The sequence below is a fragment of the Somniosus microcephalus genome, chromosome 15, assembly GCF_052327205.1.
Source record: "Somniosus microcephalus isolate GS21.2 chromosome 15, FLI_Smic_1.0, whole genome shotgun sequence".
Classification (NCBI taxonomy): domain Eukaryota; kingdom Metazoa; phylum Chordata; class Chondrichthyes; order Squaliformes; family Somniosidae; genus Somniosus; species Somniosus microcephalus.
Genome location: NC_141001.1, coordinates 99,177,455 through 99,190,722, shown reverse-complemented (window position 1 = coordinate 99,190,722; position 13,268 = coordinate 99,177,455). Strand labels below are relative to the sequence as shown.

General features: G+C 44.9%; 1 protein-coding gene across 1 annotated transcript in view; it reads left to right on the top strand.

Annotated features, from left to right (window-relative positions):
- The window catches only part of LOC147107099 (protein kinase C-binding protein NELL1-like), a 974,256-nt gene that overhangs the window by 5,268 nt on the left and 955,720 nt on the right, over positions 1-13,268 (top strand). The gene's annotated exons all lie outside the window — the stretch shown is intronic.

Below are 13,268 nucleotides of genomic sequence, written 5' to 3'. Positions count from 1 at the left end.
CTGCGCGGCCACGCGCGCGCACAGCTTTGAAGGAACATTGATCACAACTTAAGGACGTCACAAAGCGCTTTACAGCCAATAAAGTACTTTTGAAGTGTAGTCACTGTTGTCATGTAAGCAACGCGGCAGCCAGTTTGCACACAGCAAGGTCCCACAAACAGCAATGTGATAATGACCAAATACTCTGTTTTAGTGATGTTGATTGAGGGATAAATATTGGCCAAGACACCCTGTTCTTCTTTGAAATAGTGCCACGGGATCGTTTATGTCCACCCGAGAGGGCACACGAGGCCTCTGTTTAATGTCTCATCCAAAGGACGGCACCTCCGACAGTGTGGCACTCCCTCAGCACTGCACTGCAGTATCAGTTCACGTACGGATACTTCACATAAGCAAGGCTGTGTCATCGCACCAACGCTCTTCTCGATCTCCTTGTTGCAAATCTCCATCTCACCCTCAGTAAGCGCCCCGCTGGAGTGGAGCTAATCTACAGAACAAATGGGAAACTGTTCAACCTCCATCGCCTCCAGTCCAGATCCAAGGTCGCCCCATCCCCTGTCATCGAATTACAGTACGCAGACGACGCTTGCGTCTGTGCGCACTCGGAGGTCGAACTCCAAACCATCGTCAACACCTTCACCGAAGCGTACAAGAGCATGGGCCTTACAGTAAACCTCTGTAAAACAAAGGTCCTCTACCAACCTGCCCCCGCCACACGGTATTACCCCCCGATTATCAAAATACATGAAGAGACCTTGGATAACGTGGACCACTTTCCATACCTCGGGAGCCTACTGTCAACAAGGGCAGACGTCAATGATGAAGTCCAACACTGCCTTCAGTGTGCCAGTGCAGCCTTCGGTCGCCTGAGGAAGAGAGTGTTTGAAGACCAGGACTGCAAACCCGGCACCAAGTTCATGGCCTACAGAGCAGTAGTGATTCCCGCCCTCCTGTATGCCTCAGAGACATGGACCATGTACAGCAGGCACCTCAAAGCACTGGAGAGGTACCACCAACGGTACCTCTGCAAGATCCTGCAAATCCATTGGCAGGATAGGTACACCAACGTCAGTGTTCTTGCTCAGGCCACCATCCCCAGCATCGAGCGTGGTCAAAGCTTCGATCAGCTCCGATGGATGGGCCACATCGTCCGCATGCCCGATACGAGACTCCCAAAACAAGCGCTCTACTCGGAGTTCCGACACGGCAAGAGAGCCCCAGGTGGACAGAGGAAACGCTTCACGGCCACCCTCAAAGCCTCCTTGAAAAAGTGCAACATCCCCACCGACACCTGGGAATCCCTGGCCCAAGACCGCTCAAAGTAGAGGAGAAGCATCCGGGAAGGCACCGAACACCTCGAGTCTCTTCGCTGGGAGCAAGCGGAAGCCAAGCACAGGCAGCGCAAGTCAACCCAAGCACTCCACCCACCCGCCCCTTCAACCACCGTCTGCCCCACCTGTGACAGAGACTGTAGGTCTCGCATTGGACTCATCTGTCACCTGAGGACTAATTTTTAGTGTGGAAGCAAATCATCCTCGGTTCCGAGGGACTGCCTAAGAAGAGAAGAAGCAGCAGCAGTATTAGTCTAGATTATTTGCTCAAGTTTCTGGAGTGGGAGTTGACCCCATAACCTTCTGACTCGGAGGTGAGCGTGCAACCCACTGAGCCACAGCTGACAAATATAGAACCATATTTTTATTGTGCTATCTGGATAAGACAGCTGATCTTAGCGATGCAAACGTCGGGGGCGGGGGGGTGTCAGGTTGGAACACAGTTGTCGCTGATCTGCGACGTAGATTACAGAAGCGTCAGGTGTAAGAATGCAAGGCATTTTAAAATTTCTGCTCAGACACTGGGTGAGCAGCAAGACCTCCAAGTGGTGCTTCCCCTTTTTTTGTGCATCAGTGCGCTGCCAGTGATTGGAGGGCCAACAAGGGGGGGGAGGGGAAGCTACTCTGAGAACTCAGGTAAATGTGGGTCCCCAGTGCCATAAAGGTCACTGATGTTAGTTCATTTCTATTGAGAGTACAGTCAGTGGTGGGAGTGCATGCATCTGTCATTGATTGCGCTCCATCAATGTAGAAGCGCCTCCAGTTGATGTGTGTTTGTGTCCAGGCTTGAAGGGCTAAGGATTGTGTTATAATCATTGCATGATGCCAGGTGATGAATGACAGGTAATTACTGGTCATTATTTGTTACTAACAAGGTAGGTGTGAAAGTTACAGAATATTTATACTGGAATAGAAAATTGACTGTTCTACACAAAGAAAGTTTACTGAAAATCAGAACTTCTTAAGGAAGGCTGGAAGAATTCACTGTGCCTATCTAAAATTGCTGGGTGGTTATAGATCGTAATATATACAAAACCCTGGTTAGACCACACCTGGAGTACTGTGAGCAGTTCTGGTCACCACACCTTAAAAAGGACAGATTGGCCTTGGAGGGAGTGCAGCGTAGGTTTACCAGAATGATACCCGGACTTCAAGGGTTAAGTTACGAGGAGAGATTACACAAACTAGGGTTGTATTCCCTAGAATTTAGAAGGTTAAGGGGTGACCTGATCGAAGTTTTCAAGATATTAAGAGGAACAGATAGGGTAGATAGAGAGAAACTATTTCTGCTGGTTGGGAATTCTAGGACTAGGGGGCACAGTCTAAAAATTAGAGCCAGGCCTTTCAGGAGTGAAATTAGGAAACGCTTCTATACACACAGGCTGGTAGAAGTTTGGAACTCTCTTCTGCAAACAGCAGTTGTTGCTAGATCAATTGTTAATTTTAAATCTGAGATCAATAGCTTTTTTGTTAACCAAAGGTATTAAGGGATATGGGCCAAAGGCGGGTATATGGAGTTAGGTCGCAGATCAGCCATGATCTCATTGAATGGCGGAACAGGCTCAAGGGGCTCGATGGCCTACTCCTGTTCCTCTATTGAAGCCAGTTCGTCAAAACTCTGCTCTGATGATATCGTTGACTATTTGATGGATTAATAAAATGGCCCCTCATGTGTGAGTGACTCTTGGTTTCATGCAGTGTTTACTGGATTTGAGACACGCGCCCTAGGAGTTTGAATGTTAAGATATTGGTGTGTCCGTAGGTACGTGATACACAGGTTTGAATGATAGCTACCGGAATATCAGAATGCAGCCAGAGCATTGTCAAAGATCTGGTTATTCCAGAATTTTGAAGATATCTCCATTTTCAGAAAGTAGACAAGCATTTCTTAGCGTGATTCTTCTTCAATTTAGGTTAAAAATCGGTCTTGTTTTACATAAGAGGCCTGGTTGTCCCACAGGGGCGTCCCCCATTATCTGGGTACGTGCCACTCCAGAAGTACTTGTAGGTCACAGCAGCATTGCATTTCCAAGCAACCAAGCCTGGATGCATCAAAGCAATAAATCAATTCCGACAGTTGTGATCTTTCAGTCCAATCCAGACTCCGTACTTTCCATGCATTTACAGAGTTTAAAAAAGAAAAGAAAGACTTGCACGACCACCGGACGTCCCAAAGCGCTTTTACAGCCAATGATGTACTTTTGGAGTGTAGTCACTGTTGTAATGTAGGAAATGCGGCAGCTAATTTGCGCACAGCAAGCTCCCACAAGCAGCAGTGTGATAATGACCAGACAATCTGTTTTTCAGTGATGTTGATTGGGGGATAAATACTGGCCAGGACACCGGGGAGAACTCCCCTGCTCTTCTTCGAAATAGTGCCATGGGATCTTTTGCGTCCACCTGAGAGCAGATGGGGCCTCGGTTTAACGCCTCATCCGAAAGATAGCACCTTTGACAGTGCAGCACTCCCCCAGCACTGCACTGGAGTGTCAGCCTAGATATCTGTGCTCAGGTCTCTGGAGTGGGCCTTGAGCCCACAACCTTCGGACTCAGTCTATCAATATAATCTTTTGATTTGAGTCCACCCTTGCCTTTAATAGGGCTTTAGATGCAAGGGTGGCGCTTTTTTCCTCAGAAGTTATGAACTAGTGCAGTAACTGAGAATTGTGAAATGTGTTATTTATGAATTGCTGGGATTGACAACTAACATACTACCAGGTGGTTACTGTTGTGTTTTCAATACCATGGATTTTCATTGTGTTACTAAGAAAACAATTGATTTTGAAATAGAAATTTTGGGATCATTTTAACCTCACTCACCCGATGGAAAACTTGACGGGACCAGATCAGCCGCCCATTTTGCACCCTGCTCAAAAGTAAAATTGGGCGGGGTTTAAAACAGATGGCTGATCCAATCCCATCTGTTTTCTGCTGGGTCAGGTTAAAATGACCCCCTCTCTGTGTGTGAGTAATATTTCTACATTTGTGCATCTTCCAACTGGGAAATATCGCTGGGACGTTTGTTATTTCAGTCCAGGAACCACCCAGTTAACCCTTCTGGGACCAGGCATAGAGTTCTTTCTCCCTCCTGCCCCACCACCTTCCTCCCCCCCCCCCCCCCCCCACCCCCAGCAATTGTTTTAGTCAGAAATCAGACTGCATTAAATTAGTTTTGACCTTATTTGGTACATAGCTGTATCTAATACAAAAATGTCACAAAATCACTGAGATGAAAGTGTGTGGAAAATGTCTGACAACAAATCTCGATCATTATTCACCTGGAAAGAAGCAGAGGCTCTGTCTATAGTACGCAGTCGGAAAAGAGTCCAATTAGCGTCTGACTGACGAGAGCAACAGAGCAGGAGGGAAGAAATAATTAAATAAAATATGTGCCAGGTTACACAAGGGTGTGTAGAAGCTGCTGCAAAGTGATCCGCAGACCCTGAACAATAAACTTAACGAAGACAGAAATTTATGTGATTAGAATTGGAAGTGTTAGTAGTAAAAGAAATTGCGACAGAAAAAGAAGGTAAGCTAACATGAGTTTGACCGTGGTGGCATAGTGGTTAGCACTGTTGCCTCACAGCGCCAGGGACCCGGGTTCAAATCTGGCCTCGGGCGACTGTCTGTGTGGAGTTTGCACATTCTCCCTGTGTCTGCGTGGGTTTCCTCCGGGTGCCCCGGTTTCCTCCCACAGTCCAAAGATGTGCAGGTTAGGTTGATTTGGCTATGATAAATTGACCCTTAGTGTTAGGGGATTAAATACGTGGGGTTACGGGGATAGGGTGGGATATGTGTCGGTGCAGGCTCGATGGGCCGAAATGGCCTCTATCTGCACTGTAGATTCTGTGATTCTGTGATTATTTTCTAGTTGGTTAATACTTCTGTGGGGAGAGATGAAATGTCACAGTGAGTTATTTAAGGGCCCTTTCGCCTCTGAAGTTTTGGTTTAAAATCAACAACAACTTGTATTTACAGAATGCCTTTAACGTAATACAACATCCCAAGGCACTTCACAGGAGCTTTATCAAACAAAATTTGACACCAACCCACATAAGGAGATATTAGAACAGTTGAGGTAGGTTTTAAAGGGATGTCTTAAAGGAGGAGAGGGAGGTAGAGAGGCGGTGAAGTTTAGGGATGGAATTCCAGAGCTTAGGGCCTTGGCAGCTGAAGGTACGACCGCCAATGGTGGAGTGATTAAAATCGGGGATATGCAAGTGGCCAGAATTTGAGGAGTGCAGCGATCTTGGAGGGTTGTAGGGCTGGAGGAGGTTACAGAGATAGGGAGGGAGGGGCGAGGCCATGGAGGGATTTGAAAACAAGGATGAAAGTTTTAATATCCCTTGCTTTTTGTGGTATATATCAATTATTTAGACTTCAGTGTAGGGGGCATGATTAAGAAGTTTGCAGATCAAAAATTAGCCATTTGGTTGATGGGAAGAAAGCTGTAGACTGCAGGAAGATAGCAATGGACTGGTCAGGTGAGCAGAACAGTGGCAAATGGAATTCAATCCAGGGAAGTGTGAGGCAATGCGTTTGGGGAAGGCTAACAAGGCAAGGGAATACACAATAAATGGTAGGATACTGAGAAATGTAGAGGAACAGAGGGACCTTTGTAGTGCATGTCCACAGATCCCTGAAGGTAGCAGGACAGATAGATAAGGTGGTGAAGAAGGCATATGGGATACTTTCCTTTATTAGCCAAGGCATAAAACAAAAGAGCAGGGAGGTTATGCTAGAACTGTATAAAACACTAGTTAGGCCACAGCTAGAGAACTGCGAACAGTTCTGGTCACCACATTACAGGAAAGATTTGATCAGGGTACAGAGGAGATTTACGAGGATGTTACCAGGATGAGAATTTTAGCTATGAGGAAAGATTGGATAGGCCAGTGTTGTTTTCTTTGGAACAGAGGAGGCTGAGGGGAGACCTTATTGAGGTGTATAAAATTATGAGGGGCCTAGATAGAGTGGATAGGAAGGACCCATTTCCCTTAGCAGAGCGGTCAATAACCAGGGGCCATAGATTCAAAGTAATTGGTAGAAGGATTAAAGGGGAGTTGAGGAGAAATTTTTTCACCCTGAGGGTGGTGATGGGTCTGGAACTCACTGCCTGAAAGGGTGGTAGAGGCAGAGACACTCATCACATTTAAAAAGTACTTGGATATGCACTTGAAGTGCCGTAACCTACAGGGCTACGGACCAAGAGCTGGAAAGTGGGATTAGGGTGGATAGCTCTTTTTCGGCCAGCACAGACACGATGGGCCGAATGGCCTTCTGTGATTCTGAGGCATTGCCAGACTAGGAGCCAATGTAGGTCAACGATCACGGGGATGATGAATGACTTGGAATCGAGCACAAAATGATGGTACTCTCTTCTAGCTGTAAGTACTTCACTGGCTGTAAAGCGCTTTGAGATGTCCGGTGGTTGTGAAAGGTGCTATATAAATGTAAGTCTTTTCTTTAAGGTTTTAATGTGAGACAAGTTTAGATGGTCTTAATCCAGTTTCTATAAGCGTGGTCTCGTAAGATGACCTTTTCAGGGCTAGATTGGAAGGGTGACAATTGGGACACATATCCTTGGCCAATTCTATGTAAAGGGAAGCCATGGTGTGATGATGGTTGTTTGTCCACATAATTCAAAGCAGCAGAGGAAACTTAAGTTCTGAAGCTTGCTGCTGTGTATTATGGGGAAAAGGGATCTGCAATTGTACTGGTTCAGTTACTCGTTACTTGCACAGATGGCTTGCCTGTAGCTACCACTGCGGTGGCCCTTTAATTCCATTCACAAAAATAATTCTTGGATTCAATGTGATTGGTGGAGTATGGTCACATGAACAAGACTGACATTTCATGTGACTGTCTTGTAAACCCACAGCTTTTTTTTATTGAATGGCCAGCTTCTTTTCATATCTGAGTGAAGTTTGCTACAGAGATTGACTACACTCCGCAATTGTTCAGGATTAATGATATTTATATGCAGTAGTAGCTGTTCCGTTGCTCTTTGAAAGAGCCGGCACAGACACGACGGGCCGAATGTCGTCCTCCTGTGCTGTAAAGTTCTATGATTCTAAAGGTGTAAATCAATTAAAAATATATATATATTTTTGTGAACTCTGCAATTGGGACCCTGATGTTTAAATTGAATAACCGACCTTGGAAAATCAATTCTGAAGTGTCCAATACCACAGCTTGCCCAAATTCTGACTGAAGTTAGTCAGATTCCGTACCTCATACCCAGTACATTTCTCTTGTTGAGCTAATATCCAAAGTGTCTCACTCATTTTCTTTTAAAGAAGTGGCCATACAGTACTTACCTTTCTTCCTTTTTAAAAGACCCGATAAGTAGAATAATACTGGCATGGCACAAAGAGGCAATCAGGGAATCAACAATCTGTGAGTGACCATTACTGTCTTAAGACTCAACCTCTGGTTTCAAACTTATTTGCCGAGGTGGTGGAAGAAGAGGGGAGGGTTCACCCTCCTGAGGAGATATTCTGGGTCTTTGTCCGGGTTTTGGAGAAACCTTTTTGGAAGAATGGTTAAAGGCGAGTACCTCGGCACCATGTACAGGAAACTTTGTGATATCCGGCACTGACGGGACCGGCGTGTTGCCGATCTATCAAAACTGCCGGACATACAAAGTTAATGTTGAAGCATACGGAGGTTTTCATCTCCGTATCTGACAACAAACACTGTTGCTTAGCAACAGCTTCTACAAAGAGTCGGCTGCAGCTGCAAGCGTCTCTAGCTGAAGCTGTTGCTATAGCTACAGACCTTGCAGTGGCTGACTGGGTGAAAAAAAAAGAACGAGATCTAAAAAAACTTACAGAAAACGGCTCCTGATTTTTGCCGTTAGATTGAGTATTCCTGACATACAACCTCCGGATAAACCAAAGTTTCCTGTAAATAGAAAATGATTGGTGAGAGGCAATTTCTTGCTTCAGGTCTCAAGGGCCTTCATCACCCAAATTCAGACAAGGCCATGATCTTATTTAGAGAGCCAATAAGGATTGTTGGTGTTGATTTATAAACATGTTCAATGGTGCAATAGGAGGGGGTCTTCTGAGGTTAGGTTTAAGGCATGCCAGTGGGGCAGAGGAGGGAGCATTTTATTTTACAACTTGTTTTGCTTTACCTGACCTAACTTGATGCTAGCTGTTAGAAATTTCTAGTTTGCCTTCGATATGGTTTTATGAAAGGGAAATTATGTTTGACAAATTTAAGAGTTTTTTGAGGATGTAACTGGCAGGGTGGATAAAGGGGAACCAGTCGATGTAGTATATTTGGATTTCCAAAAGGCATTCGATAAGGTGCCACATAAAAGGTTATTACACAAGATTAGGGCTCATGGGGTTGAGGGTAATATATTAGCCTGGATACAGGATTGGCTAACTGACAGAAAACAGAGAGCAGGGATAAATGGGTCTTTTTCAGGTTGGTAGGCTGTAATTAGTGGGGTGCCGCAAGGATCAGTGTTGGGGCCTCAGCTATTCACAATCTATATTAATGACCTAGATAAAGGGACCGAGTGTAATGTATCCAAGTTTGCTGACAATACAAAGCGAGGTGGGACAGTAAACCATGAGGAGAACAAAGAGTCTGCAAAGGGATATATATAGATAGACTAAGTGAGTGGGCAGTAAGGTGGCAGATGGAGTATAATGTAGGGAAATGTTAGGTTATTCACTTTGGTAGGAAGAATAGAAAAACAATATTTTTTAAATGGTGAGAAACTATTAAATGTTGGTGTTCAGAGAGATTTGGGTGTCATCGTACAGGAAACACAGAAAGCTAGCATGCAGGTATAGTGAGCAGTAAGGAAGGCAAATGGCATGTTGGCCTTAATCCAAGGGGGTTGGAGTATAAAAGTAAGGAACTCTTGCTACAATTGTACAGGGCCTTGGTGAGACCACACCTGGAGTACTGTGCTCCGTTTTGGTCTCCTTATCTAAGGAAGGATTTACTTGCCTTGGAGCTGGTGCAATGAAGGTTCACTAGATTGATTCCTGGGATGAGAGGGCTGCCCTAGAATGAGAGATTGTGTAGAATGGGCCGATACTCTCTGGAGTTTAGAAGAATGAGAGGTGATCTCATTGAAACACACACGATTCTGAGGGGGATTGACAGGGTAGATGCTGAGAAGTTGTTTCCCCTGGCTGGAGTGTCTAGAACTAGTGGGCATAGTCTAGAGGGTTGTGAATCTTTGGAATTCTCTGCCCCAGAGGGCTATGGATGTTGAGTCTTTGAGTATATTCAAGGCTGAGATAGATAGATTTTTGGACTCTAGGGGAATCGAGGGATATGGAAATCGAGCGGGAAAGTGGAGTTGAGGTCAATGATCAGCCATGATCTTATTGAATGGCGGAGCAGGCTTATGGCGAAGCAGGCTTGAGGGGCTGTATGGCCTACTCCTGCTCCTAATTCTTTTGTTGTTATGATATTCCCAGGTTCTTCGGTGCTGGTCAGTCCTGTAAGCGTCCCCTGTGTCTTATGTTCAAGATTGGGCCTGCACTGGCCATTATCTAGTTATGTAATAGTGTGACCTGGGAACATAACAATGGAACCTCTTGTGATTGGAACTCGATATCTTTCATAAGTGCCCTCATGTGCACTTCTCCAATTTTTCAGTAGGCGGACTGAAAACACTTTAGTGAGACGAGGCCCAATGCGAATTGTTGAAGTTGCTTTATCTCTTGGACTACAAGTAAACATACAGAGTGATAGTTATAATTAAATCTCACCTTGATCCAAATAACTACAGATCCCTCCTCATAAACCAAATAAATAATGAAAATATGCCACACTATCCCTGTCAGTGGGTTTAACTTTTTCTGGTGTTCTGACTGGCTCTGGGCTCAAGAGGATTGAGTTTCCCCTTGAGGCCAGGCTCTCTTCTCAGACCTAACTGGACTGATTGACTTTATGTGGGTCTTTTTTTCCTGTCTCTGTTCATAGGAAGTGGAAGTGGCTGTCCTCCTGTCTACTTCCCCATTCAGAGATTTGCCAATAGGCCTGACAATAAAACTGGCAAACTCCCACTCCACCATGGATTCTCAACAGACACTTCATGCTGAGCTCAAGTGAACAAATAGATCGGTCATTCCAATGATGAAGGGTGTGAATGTTCACTGGACTCTCAAAAACTAACTTCTGTTGTCTAAAGAGTTCTGGTTCAGGTGCTTCATCTGAATCCTAACCTGCATTTCCCAGCTCCACTCTTTTGTGAATTGAACCCCTTGAAAGGTACAATTAAATTAGCCTCGGTTCAAGGCGACGGCTCACCACCACCTCCTCTAGGGCAATTAGGGATGGGCAATAAATGCTGGCCTTGCCAGCGATGCCCACATCCCATGAAGGAATAAAAAAACACTTCACAGCATTTTTAACAAATTATACCAAGATCCTTCCATGGAGGGATAGACAGAAATCCTGAAAGTTGACAGTGATACTGGAAAAAGAAAGGTTTGCTTTTATAAAGCACCTTATAAAGTCTCTCAGAAATATCTCAACGTGCATCACATTCAATGACTTACTGGGCATCCAAAGTAGAAGAGAGTTTTGTTCTCTGGAAGTAGCATTCATCCTGTTGATTACACAAAAGTTCACTTAAAAATATAAAGTTACAAGTAGATCTCCTGTGGCATTGTCCACAGGTAATTCAGGGCAAGGGCAAGAAAATAGAGCAGCCAGGCAAGGAAGGACCTTGGGACTGTGGAGCACAGACGTCAGGCAGGGAATGATGTCCAAGTCTGGGGAATGGGGTAGGTGGGAGCTGAAATGGGTTGCAAGATTTGAGTGGAAGAAGGATGAAGCAGGGCTGTTTGCCTAGGAGCATCAAGGTACGGGGCTTGGCTGGACCTGGGGAAGTATGAAGCTGGGCTCAGAAGCATGAGTTAGGCTGACCCTAGGTAGCAGGGTTCACACAGCTAATACTCACATAAGCAGGAGCAGTTTCTGCAGGAATCAAGCAAATCCGTTCATCACTTGAGGTTGTGAAGGCCTTTCTAATAAAAGAAGAACAGCGTGGCTCTTGTGTCAGGCATTGCAAAAATATAAATTTCAAGAGAGCATTTTAGTGTTTAGCATCACAAAAGGTAATGGCCCAGAAATTCGGGTCGGAGGCTTCCCGCGGGTGCAAGCCTCCGACCTGCACTTACCTAGCGCGCCGGCCGTTGTGCTGTGGGCCCGCGTGGGATTCCGATCCTGGGCCTGCTCCAACTGCCGGTGCGCAGTGCTTGCATATCCCAGGGGCGCAGTTAGTTCGAAGCGTCCCCTGGGATCACGTGGGCCATGGAGAGCCAACGGTAGCAGGGAATCTGTATTCATAGATGTGACAGGAAGACCTGTCAAAACTATGAATACAATTCAGCTCCAAAACATAACTAAAACTTCAAATACATTTTTTTTTAACAATCACATTTTTAAAATAACTATAAATTACATAAAATAACTATTTTAAACAATAATTTAAATTTTTGAAAAAATTAATTACAGTTTCTATCGGGGCTAAAAATAAACTTACCTTTCTTTAAAGTATTTAAAAATAATAAACCTGTGGAAAAAATGTTTTAATTTTACTTAATTCACCACTTACCTTGTTAAAAGCAAGCCTTGCGACTGCTTTTTAAAAGCGTAGCTCCTGGAGACTTACCCTCCCGGAGAAACCTGGAAAAAAAACAGAAGTTCCAGGCGTATGCGCTGCCTCTCCGGCGCATACGTTCGACCTGTGAACCCCTTCCTTTAAGGGAACAGAAGTTTTGGTTTCCCGCGCATGCACGAAACCGGCACTTTCGTTGGGCCTACGCGTGAGTACCCAGCGCGTACTCACCCGTGGGGACCCGAATTTCTGGCCCATTCTCAAATGTTTTTGAAACACTTCCAAACCTGTTTTGAACACTGACTGGCAATTTGCTCCCACAAAAATTGTACCAAGAAATCTGTCCCGAACTGTTGTTGACCCATGTCTGGGAAGGTGGAGATGGTGGTATATCTACTTGAGCCATTTCAGAATACCCAAATCATACATAGTCTCATTTTCTCTTTCACCATGCATGTCTAGGTCTATCAAATTTATAACTCATAACAGTGCTTTTTGTCATCTACGACTTAATAAACTTGTATCTTGGTTACTTGAATGCATTTGTAACATGGAATAGGTAAATTCATATTTTAGCAGAATTGTTATTTTTTACATCCTATTCTGTGATAAATTTCAAGTTTATGGCATATTATGGAGTGGAAAGGAACCAATATTACTACTGAAAGAAGTTCGGGGCGGGGGGGAAAATAATGGAATTTGAAACATAGAAACATAGAAGATAGGAGCAGGAGTAGGCCATTCGGCCCCTCGAGCCTGCTCCGCCATTCAATGCGATCATGGCTGATCATCCAAATTCAGTACCTTGTCCCTGCTTTCTCCCCATACCCCTTGATCCCTTTAGCCTTAAGAAATATATCCAACTCCTTGAATATATTTCATGAATTGGCCTCTACTGCTTTCTGTGGTAGAGAATTCCACAGGTTCACCACTCTCTGGGTGAAGAAATTCCTCCTCATCTCTGTCCTAAATGGCTTACCCCTTATCCTTAGACTGTGACCCCTGGTTCTGGACTCCCCGACCATCGGGAACATCCTTCCTGCATCTAGTCTGTCCAGTCCTGCCAGAATTTTATAAGTTTCAATGAGATCCCCTCTCATTCTTCTAAACTCCAGCGAGTATAAGCCTAATCGACCCAATCTCTCCTCATACGTCATCCCTGCCATCCCAGGTATCAGCCTGGTGAATCTTCGCTGCACTCCTTCCGTGGCAAGAATATCCTTCCTCAGATAAGGCGACCAAAACTGCAGACAATACTCAAGTGGATTTGCTACTGATTTGCTAAATCACACACATGCCATCACCTTTGGTGCCCTTGGCCCCACTAAAACCAT